Source organism: Caretta caretta, chromosome 9 (genome assembly GCF_965140235.1).
Source record: "Caretta caretta isolate rCarCar2 chromosome 9, rCarCar1.hap1, whole genome shotgun sequence".
NCBI classification, from domain to species: domain Eukaryota; kingdom Metazoa; phylum Chordata; order Testudines; family Cheloniidae; genus Caretta; species Caretta caretta.
In genome coordinates, this window is record NC_134214.1 from 68,632,823 (window position 1) to 68,653,648 (window position 20,826).

A 20,826-nucleotide genomic window follows, 5' to 3' on the forward strand; every position below is an offset into this window, starting at 1 on the left:
CTCCAGCTGTCGCTGAGTGGTACCCACGGGAACTGAAATGACCACTCAGCTGACCTCCAAAGAGAGGGTTACATTTTATTATGAAAAGATATGGAGAAGGAAGGCCAGGATACGAGAAAAATGGAAGGCATTTTTGTTGTGATCGGTGCAATCTATACGAGGGCTGAAAGACCTATTGATCAAGGTTTGTTTGAATGTTGTCACTCCCTTTGATGGAGAAGGAAGTGTCTTAATATTTGGTAGAATGAAAAATGGGAGTAAGGGGAAAGTCAGTTTTCCAGCTGAGAAGCACTGAGTTACTGCATTAGCTGTTTCAGCAAGCTCTTTGTTGCTGCTCTGGGTTTGTCTCCAGATTTCATGATTCCTGAATGACTAATGGGAGCACTGTCAACTTCAAGAAATCCGAAATCAAAAGAACAAACTGAAACAAAGCCATCAGCTTATTTCCAGCCTGACGTATGCACAGAACTTGTTCCCAGTTCATGCCCCTAATGTGTTTTACCCCATTGTTAGTTATTTCATGCGCTGGAAGAACTAGGAAATAATTGGCGCTAGAGTGACTTACATAATGAAACTGGCTTTCTGTTCAGTACGAGCTACTTTAGATTCACTTGCATCACTCCCTCTGTTAGCAACTGACTTCTCTTTAGAGGCATCTTAGAATTTTTTTTTTCTTATCTGCAACTGTGTAGTCCAATCTGTTTTAAGCTTTGGTCCTAGGGCCTGTACATCTAGGGTTGGCACGGAGCTCAGGAATCATGATTGTTAGTTTATTCAATCCCTTGCAAGTGAGGTATGGGATATTGAAATCACCTTTGTGTTCCCCTCAAGCCTAGCACACAAAACAAAGACCCTGCCATTACCCTCTATTTACCAACAGATGGCAGCAAAAGATTATGAACTAAGTTTGGCTTACTCTGAACAAATAATTATCCACGGAGCAGCAATTAAATATCACTGAAGGCATGTTCTTTTCATCTTGGCAGTATGAGATGAATTTTTAAAGACACTTTTTTAGTGATCAGACAAAAATAAGATATTGTTTTCCAAGGCTTTTGAGCTCATCTTTCTATTAACACTTACACTTAAGTTAGTGTTTATGATAGCACGATCAGACTGAGATTCTGCCATGCAGTACATTAAGGAACACTAAAATTGTATCGCCAGTGTGTACAAATGAATCATGTATTTCCACTGAGTTAAGTATGTCAAGTAACTGTATGGCAGTATGAGTTACTGTGGCATTTTCTAAAACTAAGACATAATAGCTACAAAGAAGAAGAATATACAAAGCAGAATATTAAAATATACCAATACGTCTGTGAGCTCATAGCTAGAAGCCCCTATCCGATGGGTGAAGTTCAGGCCTGGAATGCAGGAACTCCTGACCCAAATTACTGCAATAGAAAAAACAACAAACTATACAGTACCTGTTTCTGAAGCCAATTCTGTAGCCCTTTTTTTGTTCAAGGCCTCCCATAACAATCTTAAAGAATGTTTTTCTTTTCAGCTGTTCTGCAGTGAGCAGAGTCTGTCTGGAGCTGATCTGTCTCTAATCTAATTCACAGGTACTAATATACCCTCCTCCCATTAGCATCAGAATGCCTGGTAAGTATTAAACAAGTAACATGGCCTATTCAAATAAAACTTGAATACAGTAGACTAAATAATCTTTTTGATGTGTGGTAGTGGTGGGTATAAAGGGGTTTTTGTGGGAATGCAAAGTCCAATTTGCTTTTGCATTTAGATTTGAAGGTGCTGTTGTTAGTGGCCAGGCTTCTCATTCTTGTCTCCCTAACTTTGCTGGGTTGGAAGAGGCATGTAAAGGCATGCTCTGTTGAAATTACACATCTGGCATTGGTCTGTAGGACATTAGGCTGTCTAGAGAGAGATTTAAAATGGAAGCATTTATCCCATCACTCTGCTGCTTTATCACAATAGTGGCAATTTACTTTTTTGGAAACTAACAGTGCTATGATAATTTTCTAATGAGAGAGAACAATTATCGTAGGCAGTGACTTCAATATCCAAAGTGCTGTACAAAACACTAACTAATCACACAGCCATACTGTGAGGCAGGCAGGGGTTAAAGTAAATGGAAAGAGGAGGGTGAGCTCTTTCAGTAGAAGTGGGGTGAGTTATACTTCTCAACAATTTCCCTTCCCAACAATTTCCCTTCCCCTAACCTTTGACGCATGTAAGTATTATCCCCATTTTACAGGTAAGGAAACAGAGCCAAGATAGTTAACTGACTTGTCTGAGGCCCTAATGCAAATCCAAGATGAAAACTAAAATGTTTAGCTGCTGGTCCCATACTCAGTTAATCAGACAACGCTCTCTCTCAAATTATTTTCTTTTTAATTGCTATTTGTTCAGTTCTCTGAATGCAATAAGGAATGGAGGTGCCTCTTTGGCTAAAATCAACTTGAAACATCAGCCAAACCCCAAAGTGATTAGGCCTTTTTTGATGTATAAGAACTTTGCTGAACACTCTCCCTTATTCAGATCCCCTCCTGTTTACTTCATATAGAGCATGGTTTAGAAGTATCGAAAAACTGCCTGAGGTCTGTTCTGGCTTTTCTGTAGCTGAGACCAAGATACATATTGTCACATGAAATGTCCACTATTTTTGTGAGTTTCAGAGACAGAGGTTTGGCTAGAATGAATTTCTTTGCCTATAACTTGTGAAAGCTCCTTTGTCATTTTCTTGAGAATTCATTTTGCTTTGTATTGTCCAATTGTTTGCTACAACAAAGAGTAACCTAGGGGTGGCTTAACACTTGGGGAAAGACAGGTCTGAGATGTTACTTGCCTGGATGTAGCAATTATAATAATATTGTAATCCTCGAACAGATGGCAGATAAGCTGGAAGGAGCTCCACATTTTAAGGACAAACCAGAAGGATGCTACAGACAAAGATGAGGCATATGGATGCTATGAGAAGGTAAGCTGAAATGCCATGGAGAACTGCTTGTTCCAAGGTCCCTCTCAAATGAACTTTGAAAAAAATCTCAATTTATTTGAAATGCTACAAGTTTGGAAAAGCCTGTGCTTATTTGAACATCCACATAGGCAACAGATGAACCAAAGGTGGGAAATAATCAGCAATATTGGCACAAACTAGAGGACTAAGGCTTCTTGTTGTTGTTTTAAGGTAATCAAGATCTCCCATCCATGAGTGCAGATTAAATACAATATAAACGTTTTGCGATCAGTCTGCTGAAGTCCGATGTTCATTGTAATGTATATATTGTGTAAGTGATATTACAGAATAAGCACAAGCTTTTTTTAACAAAAACTCTTTCTAAAATAAAATAACTTCAGATTGGGTATAACAAGCTGGCTGCTTAAATTTGTCAGTCATCCTGGAAAAATTGAATTGTGTTAACCTTAGCAAGAGAGTTTATATTAGTGTCATTAAGGTCCCAATCAAGAGTCCACTGAAGTCAAAGGGAGTCTTTCCAACGACTTCAGTGGTTCTAATATTCTATCATAGTATTAAAACCAACAATAAAATAACAATTCTGTGACTAATAAATCTCTCTATTAGAATACTACAACAAATAAAGTGCCTGAACAGCTTTGATCCTTACCTGTGGCCAGGCAGAGTGACCATACCTGAACTATGCCATTCCTGTGCACTTAAAATCCTGACACACGAAGCTTGAAAATTCACTACCATTTATTTGCTAGGATTCTAATGGAAAAACAAGCCTGAGAGCTGCCAATATTTATATATTTCCCTATGCAGATTATGATAGTGTGTGTGGGGGAACCAGTCAGTAAGACTTTTCTGAACCCAGACCCAAAATAGCACATTTAAAATCTCTTTTCTTCCTGGTAGATTGCTTAAGGGTTAAATTAATCTCTCCCTTGCCCTTGGCTTAAGTCACAAGCTTGGAGAAATTTGTAAAGAAAGAGATTGTTTGTCAGGGGATTTTTTTTTTCTTCCAAGATTTCAAATATCATTTTACTTAGGACAAAATGTCAGATTTGTTACAAGTGCATTAGTAAAAATGAAGCATGTGAAGATTTGAACGGGTAAGCTTTTGTTATACACAATGTAGTAGCACTTCTATTTTCAAAGTATCTTCCTTTTGCTGACAGTCAAAATAAAAATGACAAAGAATGCATAAGATTAAAAATAGAGACTGAAGACAAGGTAGTGGCATCTGGGCAAATGCAATTGAAAGATCAGGGCCTAAATATAAGATAACAGTTCTAACCACCTAGAAGACTTTTTACCGGGCTCTAGGCTTTGTTACTTTTTCATTTAAATCACATTGTGTGTTAAGCTCACTGAGGTCAATGGCAGTCTATTTCAGTGGGATTTGGATCTGGCCTTCAGTGACTGAGAAATGTGTTCTTTCTCAAACTGAAGAAATGGTAAGAAGATTCTCTAAACAAGTGCCCCCTAACAGTCCCCACTAGCCTTAAATCCTAGTTCCATATGTTAGATGTTCTTTTTCAGCCTTCATGGCTTTATCAAAGGAGTACATGCTTTTAAAACTAAATAGAAGACTTTCTCTTTAACACTGCTTTTATTCATTGTTTCACTATTTTTGTTCATGGCTCATTCAGCTTCCTTTTTCTAGTACAAAGGATCTTGGTTATGATTAAGGTGTTTATATAAATCTATTAACCCTTTTTGATCCAAGCGGTTGCTAACGTTGGGGGGCCTGTGGAGGAGTCAGGTGTCTTTTTGATGCATTCCTGTTTATTTACAGTGAACGTACAAAGTCCCATTTCCTTGAATTCAGGAGGAATCAAACAGGAGACCGTTTCTTTGCTCATAGCTCCTAAATTCCTTTCAGCCAGCATTTTGTCCCCAAAATGTTATCTCCTCACTTCTCTCACAGCCACATTCAAAGAGCTTGTTCGGGTTGTATCTGGTGCTTCCTTGCTGCCTTCTTTCTCATCTCCTCTAGTCTTTCTGCCTCTTCCACAGTCACAGAAACGTTCACAAAATAATAGCCAGTGTATCCCCTCCACCCACATGTGCTTTGCATGTGCGTTCAGGTATGTCTACACTGCAGCTAGGACGTGTGATTCCCAACACAGGTAGACATACGTTTAGTATTTCTGCTTAAGCTAGCATGCTAAAAATATCAGTGTGGTTGTTGCAGTCTGGCTCCTCTCCAAGTGTATACCCAGGATGTTGGGAGGCACTGTACTCGGGCAGCTAGCCCGAGCTGCCACTTCTACCACCAGGGCCACACTGCCATTTTTAGGCACTAGCTCAAGCAGAGCTACCATGTGCTGGTATACCCACACTGGGAATCACACCATCCCACTGCAGTGCAGACATACTCCTTGCCTTCGACAGTGACATATGCCAGTGTTTGGGGTGGAGGCCACTATTGTTTCAGCTACCTGGTTACATAAAAGAGCTTAATGGCTTCTTACGGCTCTCTTAAATGAAGGGCAGCCTCAGAGATGTGTAACCTAACACATAACAGTGTTACTCCAATATAGCCATCAGAAAGTTAGTTGAGAACTTTTCACTAAGCTCCCGAATTTGGTATTATCTGAGGACAGGTGTACAGTTTGGAATTATCTGATTCCTACACATGGTATTTCAATTATGTTGCTTACTTTAGTTTTTTTGTTCCTGTTTCGGATCAGCTGTCTGACCTGAAAATGAACCATGTTTAAAATGAAGGAAACTTGGAAAATTTGTTTTCTGGTGCATCTTAAATTTGAGGTTGGAGTTAATTTTCCAGTAAGCCAGTTAGGAACTTCCCATTGAATGTAGCACCAGAATGAAGTACTGAGGGTTTATATAATCTGTTACAAGGCAATCATTAAAATATTCAGTCCAATATGCAGGGATTTTTATGGCTCTCTTGTTTTTGAAAGACAAATACGCAGTAATTTACTGTTATGGCACTGAACTGCCTGAGCTAAGGAAAATGCTCTGCTCCACCACTGAGATCCTGATGTTACTAGCCAATTGAAAATAAGTTAAACTGACTTAATTGTCATTGTAAATCATATGCAGAGCTGGTTAGTATGCTCACAAAAGCAGGACTACCATATTTTCTCCACTTAATGCATTTCTCCTATCAATAAAACATAGTTTTCCACATGAGATTGTATAACATCTCTGCATTTTCATGGAGAGGGTGGCACACACCTATGGAAGAAATAGATTCTGACTGTGCTACGCTAATGCTAATAAATGTTGCTGTACAATTTAAAAGACACCTGTAAGTATTTTTCCAAAATGGATAATGTAGCTTCACTATACAGGTGACTCCACAAAGTCAGAGATTTCCTGTCTTCTCTACTTATATTATAGCATATGAAAAAGCATTCAGGGTGACCTCTTGAAATGAATTGTCATTATCTTTTTGGATCTGTCAGACTTTTAAGTCACAGGTTTTGGTTTTTTTTTAATTTGTGCTTGAAATTAAAAAAAGTCTTCACTGAAGTTAAAATTAGATGAAGTGACTGGGCAGAAAATCTATTATATACAACTCCACAGGTTAATCGTGTGTTACCTTAAATGAACACTTGAGCCTCAATCATTTTCAATTGAGAACAGTATTTCAAGCTAGAATGTGAGCAGAGATCAGCTCTGGTGGAACACCAGTTTCTTGCAGCTATGGGCATGTAGGACTAGTTTGTGCAGATAACAGTGAGGTATCTATGGTTTTGTGTGTGGTTTTTTGTTTTTCTTAAGATTGTAATATGTTGAAAAGCTAAACCAAATGTACAGGAAGACAGAACCATGCAAGGTTGGGTGGGGGCGGGGGAGGAGGTGGCAAGAAGAACTTTAGTCGACTTACATAATTTTACATGGATGCATGATGCAGGGTGTCAATGTTCCTTCCCCGCTCTGAACTCTAGGGTACAGATGTGGGGACCTGCATGAAAAAAACCCTAAGCTTATTTTTTCCAGCTTAGGTTGAAACTTCCCCAAGGTACAGACTATTTTACCTTTTGTCCTTGGTCTTTTTTGCTGCCACCACCAAGCATCTAACAGATATATAACAGGGAAAGAGCCCACTTGGAAATGTCTTTTCCCCCCAAAATCCTCCCCAAACCCTACACCCCCTTTCCTGGGGAAGGCTTGATAAAAATCCTCACCAATTGGTACAAGTGAATACAGACCCAAACCCTTGGATCTTAAGAAGAATGAAAAATCTATCCGGTTCTTAAAAGAAGAATTTTATTTAAAGAAAAGGTAAAAGAATCATCTCTGTAAAATCAGGACAGTAAATACCTTACATGGTAATCAGATTCAAAACATGGAGAATCCTTCTAGGCAAAACCTTAAATTAGAAAAAGACACAAAAACAGGAATATACATTCCATTCAGCACAGCTTATTTCCTCAGCCATTTAAACAAAACAGAATCTAACGCATATCTAGTTAGATTACTTACTAAGTTCTAAGACTCCATTCCTGTTCTGTTCCTGGCAAAAGCATCACACAGACAGAGAGAGCCTTTGTTTCTCCCCCTCCCCCCCCCCCAGCTTTGAAAGTATCTTGTCTCCTCATTGGTCATTTTGGTCAGGTGCCAGCGAGGTTATCCTAGCTTCTTAACCCTTTACAGGTGAAAGGGTTTTTCCTCTGGCCAGGAGGGATTTTAAAAGTGTTTACCCTTCCCTTTATATTTATGATACAGGGCATAGGGTAAGAAGCATTTGAATGTCCAACACTTCTCCAAGGCTCTACTCATCAGACATGGTCTCCATCCCTTCAGTGTATGCAATGGCTTAACAGGACTTGGAACAAATCCCTTACCCACTGCTGACTTGGAGTATTTAGCAGAAAATGAGTTGCTACATTAGAGATTTGATTAGTTAGGCAGGCTCTTCTCTTGGGAGTCAAAACCAGTACTGTAGAGAAGTGACAGTTGTGCTGTCAAGTTTAGGTAAATTACCTTCCCACACACCTGCTTACAACCTTGCCAACATACACCTGGGAATCTCTCCTTATGCAGCTCTTAATCCAGTTTTCTGGAGGCAGCAAAGAGCCCAGTCTGCTGCTTGTTATGGAGTGAAAAAGGAAGGCTAGGATAAAGCACACCATTTAAAAACATTTGTAACTGTCTTTCTTAAGTAATGAAGAGGTCGAGGGGACTTATGATAAGAATTTATTCCCTCACACATCCTAAGGGCCCAGCAAACCTGACCTTGAACTTTGAAAGTCAATAAGAGCTTTGCTATTGAATTAAGTGGTACAGAACTGAGCCCTCTAAGAAAAGAGAAGACCCTCCAAAACCCAACAAGTCTCTGTTCCCCTCCTGCCTCCCTTTCCCCCATAACCTGTCACAACCTGAGCAGCCTTCACTCGGCCATATAAGGGGGCAAGGCATGGGGCCGTGCTGTCCTGTGTGGCCAGGTATGGGCTGCGACAATCCCCTCTGCAATGGGCAGATGCGTATTTTTGAGGTGGCACTCAAGGTTCACCTCGTAAAAATGGTTGCTAAATGTCTCTAGCAAATTACCTGGAGAAACAGAATTTCAGAGCAATCAGTAGCTCACTGCAAATAGACTGTAAAGCTTCATGACAAGTTAAGTGTGCTTCCATGGCAGCTCAGCAGCCTTATGCTACTGAATTACTGCATAGAAAAAGCCGCTCTTTCATTCTTGCACTACTCAGGCATCACAAACACACAAATCCACCCCTTTTAAAATATATTTTAATGGCCTTACCTTTATTATATCAAATGCTTATTTAACTCCAAGTGCTCAAAGTATTCCCTACCCCATAGACCATTGCTAGTGCCTTGAATGAGGTGTGAAAGGAAAAGGTTCTGTTAATAATAATGTAAAGGAACTACAATCTCTGACACTTATACACATATTGTAGTTGTAAGTTGTTAATATAAGTGCAATAACTATTAGCATCAGTGGTGGGAGATCAAAAATGATAGAGCTTTTCACTCCTGTATTACCAGGTCAGACCTGTTTATGTTGGCTTTTACCAGTGATGGTATCCAAAAGGTATTGTGGCTAGTGTAAAATGAGTTCCTGATGGGTATGTATCAGCATCATTCAAAAGGATCTAATTAATGTTGTTGCTAATGGCATGAAGTCAAGGTTTGTATAGGCATAGATAATTTATGATCTTCCTGACTCTTGTGATTATCCTTTCAGAACAGGGATGAGGTACACGGGCAAAGGATGTGTCATGGGGTCTATACGCTTCCCGTTGGTGCAGAAGCCAAAGGGTTAATGGAGCATCTGCCTTCTCAGCTGGAGCTGATTGGAAGGCTAACAGCTGATGTAAGGATAAAAGGGCTGCAAGGCAGGAGCGTGGGGTGGTTGCCAGAGACGCAGAGTGATTGCAGAGGGAATCCCCCCAGCAGGCTGGTGAGGAGCTGACAGACAAATCCGAAGAGGGAGAAGTAGGGAAAGAGGCTGGCGAAGCCTACAAAGGAGGGAAGGTAGAAAGCATCCCAAGGAGCAGTAGGGGACCGAGAAGGCCTGGCTCTGACTGTGCAAAACAAGGGCCCTGAGCGGGAACCCAGGGGAGAGGGCAAGCCTGGATTCCCTTACCTACTCTAGCCACAGGTTTTTGAGGAAGAAGGTCCTAAACCCAGGAGACCTAGGCTGAGTAGCCCTATGCTAAAACCATGGAACTTGGGACTCCCCATCACCCTGAAGGGAAGAGAGACTATTGAAAACCCAGCCAAGCAGGGTCAGATTATAACAAGGACTTAACAAACGTAGAATTGTGTGTGGCAGCATGAGGACTGAACCATATATATGAAAAGGTTTAATGGCAATGAAATCTTTTTAGTTTTATTTCTCTTTATTTAGCCTACCTTTAAAGAGTGCACTGCTGTGTAACTTGACCCTAGTGTTCAACTAGGATTTAACATTGTCTACCCTTTGTCTAAAAGCCTTGTAATCAGAACTCCTGCAATACCTAAGTCATAGTGGAATTCACTATGTAGCAGCTTTAAGGCTGATATTAATTATTCATAGTGTTTGTTACAAAACATGCATGCAATGATGAATTTGTGCATCCCCTCCCCCGAGCAGGGTGTACTTCAATAACAACCTTCTGTGGCTGTGAAAAGCCATGTTTGGCTCACATTAGAAATAAACTTTATATTCTTTAAGGGGGGTACAGAGAGAAGTTTAATGATCTCCCTGTTTTCTAGCTGTGTATGGAAGGCCCTCAAGGAGGCAGGTAAGAAACAGTTCTGCACCATAAACACTTTTTTGTTCTGAAAAAGAACTGGGGATGAAATCTATTACCTGGGCTTCAGTGCAACATTTCTAATGAATACTAAAACACTGTATAATAAAGCCGTCTTGACAACTTGTGCCACCAACCTTTACTATACAGTTGACACAGATTTTTCCCTTGCCTCTATAACAGTGTGCATATCAACATACTTTCAGGAGCATTGTCTCAATTCAATGCATTGTTTTTGCTCTGGTGGTGCCAGTACCAATAAGAGGAGTACTCTGCCTGCTGACTGGAATGGCAAATATAAAAAACACCTTGCCTGCCACAACTATCTTCCACCCTAAATAAGACAGCTGAATGCAAGAGAGAATCTAGGTCAACACTCCAGGAGAAGGAAGATGAGAGGATTCAGTGCAGATTGCTTGAAGAGTTGTTGTTTGCAGGAGGACAGACATTTGGTGGATAAGATGAGGAGATTGTTATGGGCACTGGGGCAGCATGATAAAGCATAAAGTTGAGAGTGAAACAGAATTGGGGAGATGACTAGGAGAGTCTAAAAGCCGACCAGGGAGTATGACACTGGAAAAAAGGGTATTTTCTGTACAAAATCCTCATGTAACTTACTTGTACATGCTTTCTGAGATTAGACACCTTTTAGGCATCCATTAATCAATTGTAAAACTTGCCCATTTGTATGATTAATCTTTATTTCTAAACATTAACTGATTAAATATTAAGATTCTCTTATACCATAATGCCATTTTGATATTTTGTTACAGGCTTTTTAATTGCTTGGGCTCCCATCCTAGCATCCTTGAAGTCTGGCACTTTTTGCTCTCACAGTCCAACTTTTCAGTTGGTCCAAATTTCTGGACAACTTCAAAACTGGGCAACATGTTCTCTCTGTTTTCTTCCCACTTTAACCTACCCCAATCTCCCAGTAGCTGGCATGCCTGGAAAAAAAGGATTTTGGAGCTGGATAAACCTCCATAGTGGAATCTCTCTAGGAAGTAATTACTCGATTGGAAATCATATTTCATCTTGAAAAGGCTGCCTGTTAAACTTGTGTAATCCAGAACAATTAGCTTTTTTTTAATTGGCATTACAGGTACAGGTACAGCTTTTTTTAACTGGCTTTACAGGTTCACGTACAGACAGTGGGGAGCATTTCAGAAACTATGGCAGCGTTTATACATGGATTTTAATTGATCAATATGTAGATTAGGATGCTTTCTAGAATCTGTTAATAGCCATGGGGACATAAAGCACAGAGAGAGAGAGAGGACATTGTTACCATAGACACATTTTCTTATACCCTTCTCTAGTCAGTGCATTGACAGTGCATTTTCTAAAAAGTTCTTAGGAAACTGTGGACAGTCTGAAGACTGCCAGATATCATTGCTAACATAATTTAAACTAGTCTCAGAACTCTTACAGCTGCTAATTACTAAGAATAGATTGTCCCAGAAAGCTCCTGTCTAATATTTGTGTGAGCAAGAATAAGCTTAAGATCAGTTTTAAATTATGTTACACACAGAGAAGTTCCAGAACCAGGTTTGACAAAATAGGCTGATTTTGTCCCAACAGAGGATTGGTGGGGGAAAATATTAAGATCTAAAAGGAGAAGGCAGCCACAGAAGTTCTATGAGAATGAAAGAACCTTCATTTTTTAAAATGTAGACTACTTTTAAACATCTGATGGCAAGGCCGTGAGCCAGAATTCTAATTATTTTAAAGCCTGTTCTCTTCTTTTGAGATGCCAACGTTGCTGCATAGGGGGTCAGAGAACAGAGAATTCTTTGTTAAACTATTGCACAGTAAACCTAGAAACCTCTCCACTGAAACTGGATACCAGTTGAGTCATTGAAAGAGAACCTCTTTCTTGATGCCATTTAACCCACTGAGGATCCCATGGGCCTTTCAAAATGCTCTTGATTGCAAAGTTACAAGAAGTAGGGAAATCTTGAGGGGAAGATTTCATTGTGGTTAATGTACAGAGGAGAAACAAGCAAGCTACAGTAACTGTAATTTACACAGGGTACTGTAACTTTAAAAACTTTGGTAACTAGAAGCTTGTAGGAATGTTATTGCTTAAGAGAACCCATGTCAACTCAATGTGTAGAGAGTTAGCACATAACTCAGTTAACTCTAATGGGAGCAGTTCAGCTAATCTCTGTGAAACTAGATTTTTGACATGCTCAGCTGTTCTTATGGGTAGAGTGGTCAGATAGCAAATGTCAAAAATTTAGAACACCTTTTTTCAGGGGGCATAGTTGCCCACAGAAGATAAAGCCCCTAATATCAGGATTGTCCCAATAATATCGGCATGTCTGTCTGGTCACAATATTTATGGCTGAGGGGATTATAGTAACTAAAATGGTTGCCTTATGGTGAAAGATGGTTTCTCAAGAACAGTAAGCAGAGATTTAATACAATATTTTTGTCTTAAAGAGTATTATCATTAGAAATGTTGTTCAGAAGTCCATGTAATAGATTTCACACTCACTACCTTTTCAGAAGAAATGCATCTGTCCTACAGAATTATTTCTTGGCTGCTTCCTTGAAGATCTTCAGCACATAAGCAAAAAGACAGGGGGTCATTAAATACATCTCTTTGTGCTCTGGTATTCTTTAAAGAATTTCATTTTTAACCTGAATTGAAAACAAGGTTTTCCACAGACACTGCTTTTTATCATCATTTAGGAAGAATACCCTGCTCTGAGCAGCAGTTGGTGATGGCATTGCCACTGGGTCTCAGCAAGAACAGATTGTTTTTCTATTCCCAGATGAGATTTTTATTGTGTTGGAAGCACATGCTTGATGCTAATTTTGTATATTATGTTTTGCCTAGTCCTACACATTCCCATGTATTAAGATGATGTGTTCATCTATAAAATGTTTCCTTTTCTATTAAGAGCAGAGGTGTCACCCAGATATAGGTTTCTCTAGTCCATGGCCTGTCAAATCGTTTCATACAGTGAACCACATCTTGATAGAGCATGTTAGTGGGGTAGCCCATTGAGCTATTGCATCCTACCTTCTCTCATGATTGTATAGCGTCATTATGCCATCTACAGCAACTGCCTATGTAAAGCAGTAATATTATTGAAGAAACTAATATAATTTTAGCTTCCTTTTTATGACTTAGCAGCTGGGAAACATGAGACTAGCCAGCTCTCCATAGATCATCAATAGCTCACAGGCCACTGTTTGGGAATTGCTGTTGTATCATGTACAGAACCACCACATTAGTCAAAAGTCTGTCATTTGTGGTGGACATGCAATTCTGACATCACCCACCATTTCATCTTGTCACCCATTCTGGTAATCTTGTGCCAAAATAGAATTCCTGGTTAGTGGAAAGAAGAAATCCAAGGTTTGTGGCACTGAAAACTGACAGACTAGCTGTAATGCTTTTGAGAAACTTGGTAAATCCATCATGGCCTCGTGGGATGTCAAAATGTACATTCCCTTACGTCAAGGTACTGCCCTTAAGCGCTCTCTGGGTGACTGAAAGCTCGCAGCAAACCAGTGTATGCACAAAGGAATCAAGGTGTTGGAAAGAATGTGTGATCTATGCAGTCACCCTGAGAATGCAAAAAGCAAAAGACATTGCTAACGAGCCTCACTATTGTGCAGCTTCTTCCCTCGTAGAATAAAAGCAAAAGTTACACTTCATATAAGCTCAGCAACAGATTCTGCTCTGTTACATGGGACTGAGTTATGCAGGGAAGAGAGTGAGCGCAGAAAACAGTTTCTTTTGCTCGATAGTAGATGCAGCTAAATTGGCAATGTGCAGGGGTTGACACAAGCAGTGTAGTTGAAAGAAATACAGGCGGTTCAGAGGTTTGGGTATTTATCTGGTGCTTTTTCTCCCTCAAGAGCAGGCTCTTATGAGACTTCCATTACATCCCTGTTCTCGGTATGTCTAAAGTACTGTGAGAATAGCTTTTTTTGCAATAATTCATTTACATTCTGTCCCATCTGACACCAGGACATTCAGAAATTCAGTTTAATTTCAGTGGTAAATGAATATTTCAGACTATTTTTTTTTCTGAATTAGATTCTGCTTCTCGATGTGATTATCCTGCTCCAAATTCTATTCATAGAATAGAGAGAACCCTGAGAGTCATGAATTGAAAACATTTTCTTTCTGACCTGCATCTTGTTTTTTGTGGTGGTACTAGTGAGTTTATGAGCACAATCCTGGGTGCAAGCAAGCATGGTCTCTTTAAATCCTCCTTTCAGTCAACTTTTTAACTGGTAGGAGGTGACTTGTCTTGTTTTAGTTGTGCACGTGTATGCACTTTTGACAATCTGACCTGCTGAGCAACCTATTAGAGTTCCTCTGCTATCTGCCTTTCAGGGATGAGTTCCTAAGGCATGATGGTATGAAACAAAGGTTGGTGTGATCTTGGCAAGGAGAAATGAAAACTCCAGATTTTGAAGTTGTTTGTAGAAATCCTCTCAAAACAGTTTTGTCCTGCAAGGTGTGGTTAAAAGGGGATGGGATTTTGTTGTGGTTGTGGTGGTGATAATGGGGAGTGTGTGCATGGTTTGTTTTTTGTGTGCTTGCTTTTAAAGTGGCTTATACAATTACAGGGCTACATGAATAGTTAATAGTGAAGCCCTGGGCCCTGTCAAATGCTCCCCAAACTTAGAGATGAAATATCGAATGTCAAGTAGAGGAGTAGACCTCAAATCTATGAATTACAATACATTTTTAATCTATATTGTTTCAGATATTATTTTATAAGTGGTGTTTGAAGATTTGTCTATTTTAACAGAAGGATACGGTGTCATGGGTGTTGAAAGAGTGCTCTCTATCTGTTAATACAATAGTTACTTAATAGATAAGGTGCCAGTATATGGCACTCAAGAATATGTAGTATGGTTCCTTAGACTTGTAGGACCAATTAAACTTCTGTTCTTCCATATGGTTCCTCTGTACAGCTCTTCACATCTGTTCTTTACACTGGAGGTAATAAACATAGGCTTTCAAGTTCAAGCTATCTAGACATAAGGTTATAAATGATTGCAATTTAAAATAAGTAAATCAGAACCATGTGAATATATTTTATAATCTCTAGAAAAATCATCTGTGGAGTAACTCCACTGACATTACTAGGGATAAACTTGGCCTTCCTTGTTACCCATTTTTAATGCCTTAATTTTAATTTGATCTTGTAGAGCCCTTACTTCTCTGTAGTTAAATGTGTGACTGTGCTGTGCTATCCTATATATTTTGTCAACTTGCTTTATTTGATATTGGGTAGGAGATAATCAATGCTATTGGTTGCTATCGGTAGGTGCCTGCAAAAAAGAGGATATTAAATGGATTTTCCTTTTTTATTTCAAACTCGTGCATGTGTATTTGACAGTGTTTATTATTGACAACAGGGTTATTTACAGAAGTTCAGTCAAAATGCAACATCAGTCACGACATTTAGTTAATAACACTTAATAATCTAGATGTATTAGAAAATAAATGGATGACAGCTTGTGGCTGGCTATCAAGATGAAGGATTCAGAGGAGCAGGGAGAGTTGCAGAAATAACATGTAACATCTGTATAAAATTTCTGTAGTGGAAGGAGGAACATGGGTGCTTACATACCATGGTGATGAGTGAAATATAAAAATGAATATAGATTTCCCCTCCATACAGGGCCACTACCTCAAGTTGCCCTAAGACAAATTGCAGGTCAACAGTTTGTTCCCACTAGTGTTTCAGTGGTTCCAGGAGATCAAAGGAGAAGAGAAAGTAAGTAATGAAGATGAGAGCATTGTCCTACAGGCACTATTGGAAGAAGATGGAAAAAAGCATATGAGAATAGATTGCATGGAGCTTATAGGAGGATTAGGACATTAGTGGCTATCAGTAAAGGTAGAGTGGGTACACCACAACACCATATCTCAAGAGTCTGTCTGATCCCAGAAGATTCAGGTGCTCAAGTAGCCTCAATTTCCCTTTCTCCAGAGATTAATGTTTCACCCAGACAGGTTGTTAGTAGGATATTTGTGTCATATAAGAGTCATTTTTCAAGATTTGTAAAGACAGTCCTAGAAACATAGAAGTATTCAGCCTTCCTGCCTCTGGATGCCCCGCCCTGCACAATGGGTAAAGTTTTCAGTTTCAGTAACTGGCCTTTTTCCTCTGTATAGTAAAAGTTAATAAAATCTAGGGCCCAGCTGTGCATCTGCTGTTCCCATGGGTGAGTACTGAAAGTGGTTCCATTAAAGCCAACTCAGCTAGTTGTGAGAATAACTGCTCACCACTGGGAGCAACAGGGGCATAATCCTACCCTTGGTAAAAGGTAGTGAAGTGCCATAATGATCCTGTGTCTATCTTCAGAGCTTTTCCTGGGCATCAGAGCAGGCTCAGATTAACCAGTGTGCACTCGAACAGGGACGTTGATCTTAGCAGGGCCCCTAACCAGGTTTGGGCCTAAGATTGCCACCTGACCAATCTTTAACTGGCCTGGCAGATTTTTTCCTTGTGTTCCTGGTTGCGATGTGCCAGTTATTTCTCCCCATTTGTAACTTACTTGTAAATTACAAGTGAAAAAATTCTGACACATTGCAACCGGCAACCATTGCTGTACGCATGCCCAGGGGCAACAGCGGCTGCTTCAGCTACAATATGCAGGTTACATGGCTGCTGGGAATACTGCCAACCATTCTTGTGCCAGGCCCTCAACATGCTGATGTGGCATCTGATGCTCCTAATCCCATTTGTGCCAGAAAGCAGGACCTACCTAAGGCTTGCCAGCAGGAGCAGAGACCAGGGAGGGGGAAGCAGGAGCTCCTGTGAGGGACTCGTAAGGAAGCGCCCTGGGCTCAGGCTCCTGGTAGGGGGCGGGTGTAGGTGTAGGGGCTCTGGGGAAAAGGGGGCTAGGCTGGTGACAGGGATGCCTGGGAGGGGAAGAAGAGTCAGGCTGGTGTGGGTAGCAGTGTGGTTTTCCTGCCTCTCTGAGGTGGCAACCCTATTTTGTCCTCAACTAGGTTTGGCCCAGGTCCCCCACCTTTACCATCATGACTCATGACAATGGGGAGGATGAGCTAAATGTCAGTGGCATTGCTACTTGGCACATGGGGTAGCACTGCTGATGAGGTTTGGCGCCTTAGGCAGCTGGGCCTCTTCTTGGCAGCTGGGCCTCTTCTTGGTATCCTTGTGGATGGCTATGGCGATCAGAGCCATGTAAGAGGAGGGGTTTCTGTGAGGGGTCCAGTTTCTCTGGTCCCTTAAGGAAGGTGGGAGGGGCAATTTCTATACTGCTCAGGGCCCCAAACTTCTTTAATCTGGTCCTACATCAGTGATCCGCCATGCGCTAATCATCCACACAATTTATGTCCCCTAGGTATAAAGACCTTCCTACTTCCTCCGACCATAGTCTCCTAACTACATTCTCTCCTTATACCTAGGACAGCGGGGGAAAGAGCACCTTGTCTTACAGCCAGATTTTGCCATTAAGTCACTGAGCTGGAGGCAGCATGGAGTTAAGCAATCCAAGGAGAAACACTGCAGGCTCTGCTGCTGGTACAGATACTTGTGCTGTCCTTTCCTCCCTTTGGGATACTTAGTGCCTCCAATGTTGGTAGCAGGAAGCAGTCCCAATGTGGGGGCCACAAGGTGGCTAAGGCTTCTTATGCCATTTATCCTTGCAGGAACCCATGCTCATTCAACAACCAGATATACTTGGGCCTGTATATTGAATTGCACATATACTAGTGATGGGTTGCACCTTGTGTCTTTCACAACTGCTGTATTTCCACCATTTAGCCCCACGATATAGCGTCACTAAAGTAAATAGCTTTTAAATTCCTTTCATCTAGAAAGAAGTTTTGGAGAGCTTCTCTCCCTCTTCCCTGGGCATAAAGGACCTACAATTCTGGGCTTGCAACATACCTTCTGGTTGTGGTAAAAATTGGGTGGCATCAGTCTAATGCAGTACTCTTTGTGATAGAGATGTAATGCATTTCATTGGCATAAGTTTAATCTGAATAACACTGTTGGAATCATTAGTAGTTCTCTTATCCATACAAAGATAATTGATCTTTTTGAAGCTCTTTAAGTGCATTATGAAACTTTGATTGTTACATTCCATTGTGCTGTTTTCAGTGTTAAAATAGCAAAGCATTAAGTGGTACTGTATGTGACATTGACATTTAATAGTTTCATTTTTACAATACTCTTTCCTAGGCTCTGGTAGCCTATTATTTCAAAATGCAAGTAAGAAAAGCTGTCCTGAAAAGACAACTATAGTTATTGTTGTACACATTTCTGTGCAGTACCAGGAAAAACTGGCAGTAAGGTACCGAAACCGCTGCTGCTGTCCCTATTCTCACTATCTTCTTGGGGTGGCCCCCTGCCTGTTCTGGTACTAGTTCCTGTGCCTGGCAACACAAGAGTTAGGTGCCATGTTAGCCAGTACTCCTTCTGGTGGGCATTTCTGAGCTGACTCTTGTACTCTGGGATTGAAGATGCAGAGTGCCTTTCAATTTTACTGAGCATTATTTAGGGGAGAAAAAGTCTCAACCATCATCTGGCCCTGAAGAGGAAGATGGCCTTAGAGGAGTGAGAAAGCAAAGAACCTCCCCCCATGAAAGGATGGCAGAGGTGCAGAGAGTGCTGACAAGTTCCATTGCCTGCTCATGCGATGCTGTGCGGCAGCCTCCTGGCTAGAGCTGGGCAAATCACAGGGTTTTTTTTATTATTATTATTATTATTTTTGTATTTTTTTTTGTTCAGTGGCAATTCCAAAAAATCAAAAATAATTTTTTTATATATCTTGACTTTAGTAAAGATTTTGATACTGTCTTGCATGACCTTCTCATAAACAAACTAGGGAAATACAACCTAGATGGAGCTAGTATAAGGTGGGTGCAAAACTAGTTGGAAAACCTTTCCCAGAGAGTAGTTATCAGTGGTTCAGTCACGCTCGAAGGGCATAATGAGTGGGGTCCCGCAGGGATCGGTCTGATTCTATTCAATATCTTCATCAATAATTTAGATAATGGTATAGAGAGTCCACACTTATAAAGTTTGTGGACGACACCAAGCTGAGAGGATGCAAGTACTTTGGAGGATAGGATTAAAATTCAAAATGATCTGGACAAACTGCAGAAATAGTCTGAAGTAAATAGGATGAAATTCAATAAGGACAAATGCAAAGTCCTCCACTTTGGAAGGAACAATCAGTTGTACATGTACAAAATGGGAAATGACTGCCTAGGAAGGAGTACTGTGGAAAGGGATCTGGGGGTCATAGTGGACCATAAGCTAAATATGAGTCAACAGTGTAACATTTTTTGCAAAAAAAGCAAACATCATTCTGGGATATATTAGGAGGAGTATTGTAAGCAAGACACGAGAAGTAATTCTTCCACTCTACTTCACGCTGATTAGGCCTCAACTGGAGTACTGTATCCAGTTCTGGGCGCCACATTTCAGGAAAGATGTGGACAAATTGGAGAAAGTCCAGAGAAGAGCAACAAAAATGATTAAAGGTCTAGAACACATGACCTATGAGGGAAGATTGGAAAAACTGGGTTTGTTTAGTCTGGAAAAGAGAAGACTGAGAGGGGACATAACAGTTTTCAATTACATAAAAGGTTGTTACAAGGAGGAGGGAGAAAAATGATTGTTTTTGACTTTTGAGGATAGGACAAGAAGAAATGGGCTTAAATTGCAGAAAGGGCAGTTTAGGTTGGACATTAGGAAAACTTCCAGTCAGGGTTGTTAAGCATTGGAATAAATTGCCTAGGGAGATTGCAGAATCTCCATCATTGGAGATTTTTAAGAGCAGGTTAGACAAACACCTGTCAGGAATGGTCTAGATAATACTTACTCCTGCCATGAGTGCAGGGGATTGGACTAGATGACTTCTCGAGGTCCCTTCCAGTCCTATGATTCTATGTTCAGCTCAGATTTTTTGGTGAATTGAAAAAAAGTCCGTATCAGGGATTCACATCTGGGTGTCCCATGTCCTAATCACTGGGATAAAAGTTGTAAGAGTAGGCAGCAGCAATATCACCAACACCTCTCCCTCCTCTTCTGGCCACTTTTCTGAATGGCTGAAACCATTTGTGTCAAATTTCTGAATAGTTTTGCGTGGATCGAAACTGCCTTTTATGTCAAATAAACTATTTATCTGAAAATTTCATCCAGATCTGTCTAAGATGGCAGTTGTCCTGTGGGCAGTAAAGGAGCAGAGAATTCTAGCTCCCTCCCTTAGCCCTGGTCTACACTGGGGGGTGGGCGGATCGATCTAAGTTACGCAACTTCAGCTATGTGAATAACGTAGCTGAAGTCAACGTACTTAGATCAACTTACTGTGGTGTCTACTGCTGTCACTCCCCCATCGACTCTGCCTACGCCTCTCATGGTGCTGGAGTACAGGAGTTGACGGGAGAGCGCTCAGGGGTCGATTTATCGCGTCTAAACTAGATGTGATAAATCAATCCCCGCTGGATCGATCGCTGCCCACCGATCTGGCGGGTAGTGAAGACATACCCTTAGGAAAGAAGAGCCAAGTAGTGGCTTCATTCTGGCACTGCTTGGTTGAGGTGCAAACTCCCAGCCCTGAAGACTTTCTTTAAATGTTTGATTTCTTAGAACACAGAACAAGAGGGTTCCATCCTTTGGTAACTCACACCTGTCATACAAAATC

At 40.6% G+C, this 20,826-nt stretch overlaps 1 long non-coding RNA gene across 1 annotated transcript in view; it reads left to right on the plus strand.

Annotated features, from left to right (window-relative positions):
• The first annotated feature begins 1,520 nt into the window (after positions 1 to 1,520).
• LOC125643054 (uncharacterized) overlaps positions 1,521 to 20,826 on the plus strand; it is a 129,654-nt gene continuing 110,348 nt past the window's right edge. Inside the window, exons 1-2 of the long non-coding RNA XR_007358568.2 lie at positions 1,521 to 1,608; positions 2,854 to 2,944. This is a non-coding gene — a long non-coding RNA (uncharacterized LOC125643054). The remainder of the gene's footprint in view (positions 1,609 to 2,853; positions 2,945 to 20,826) is intronic.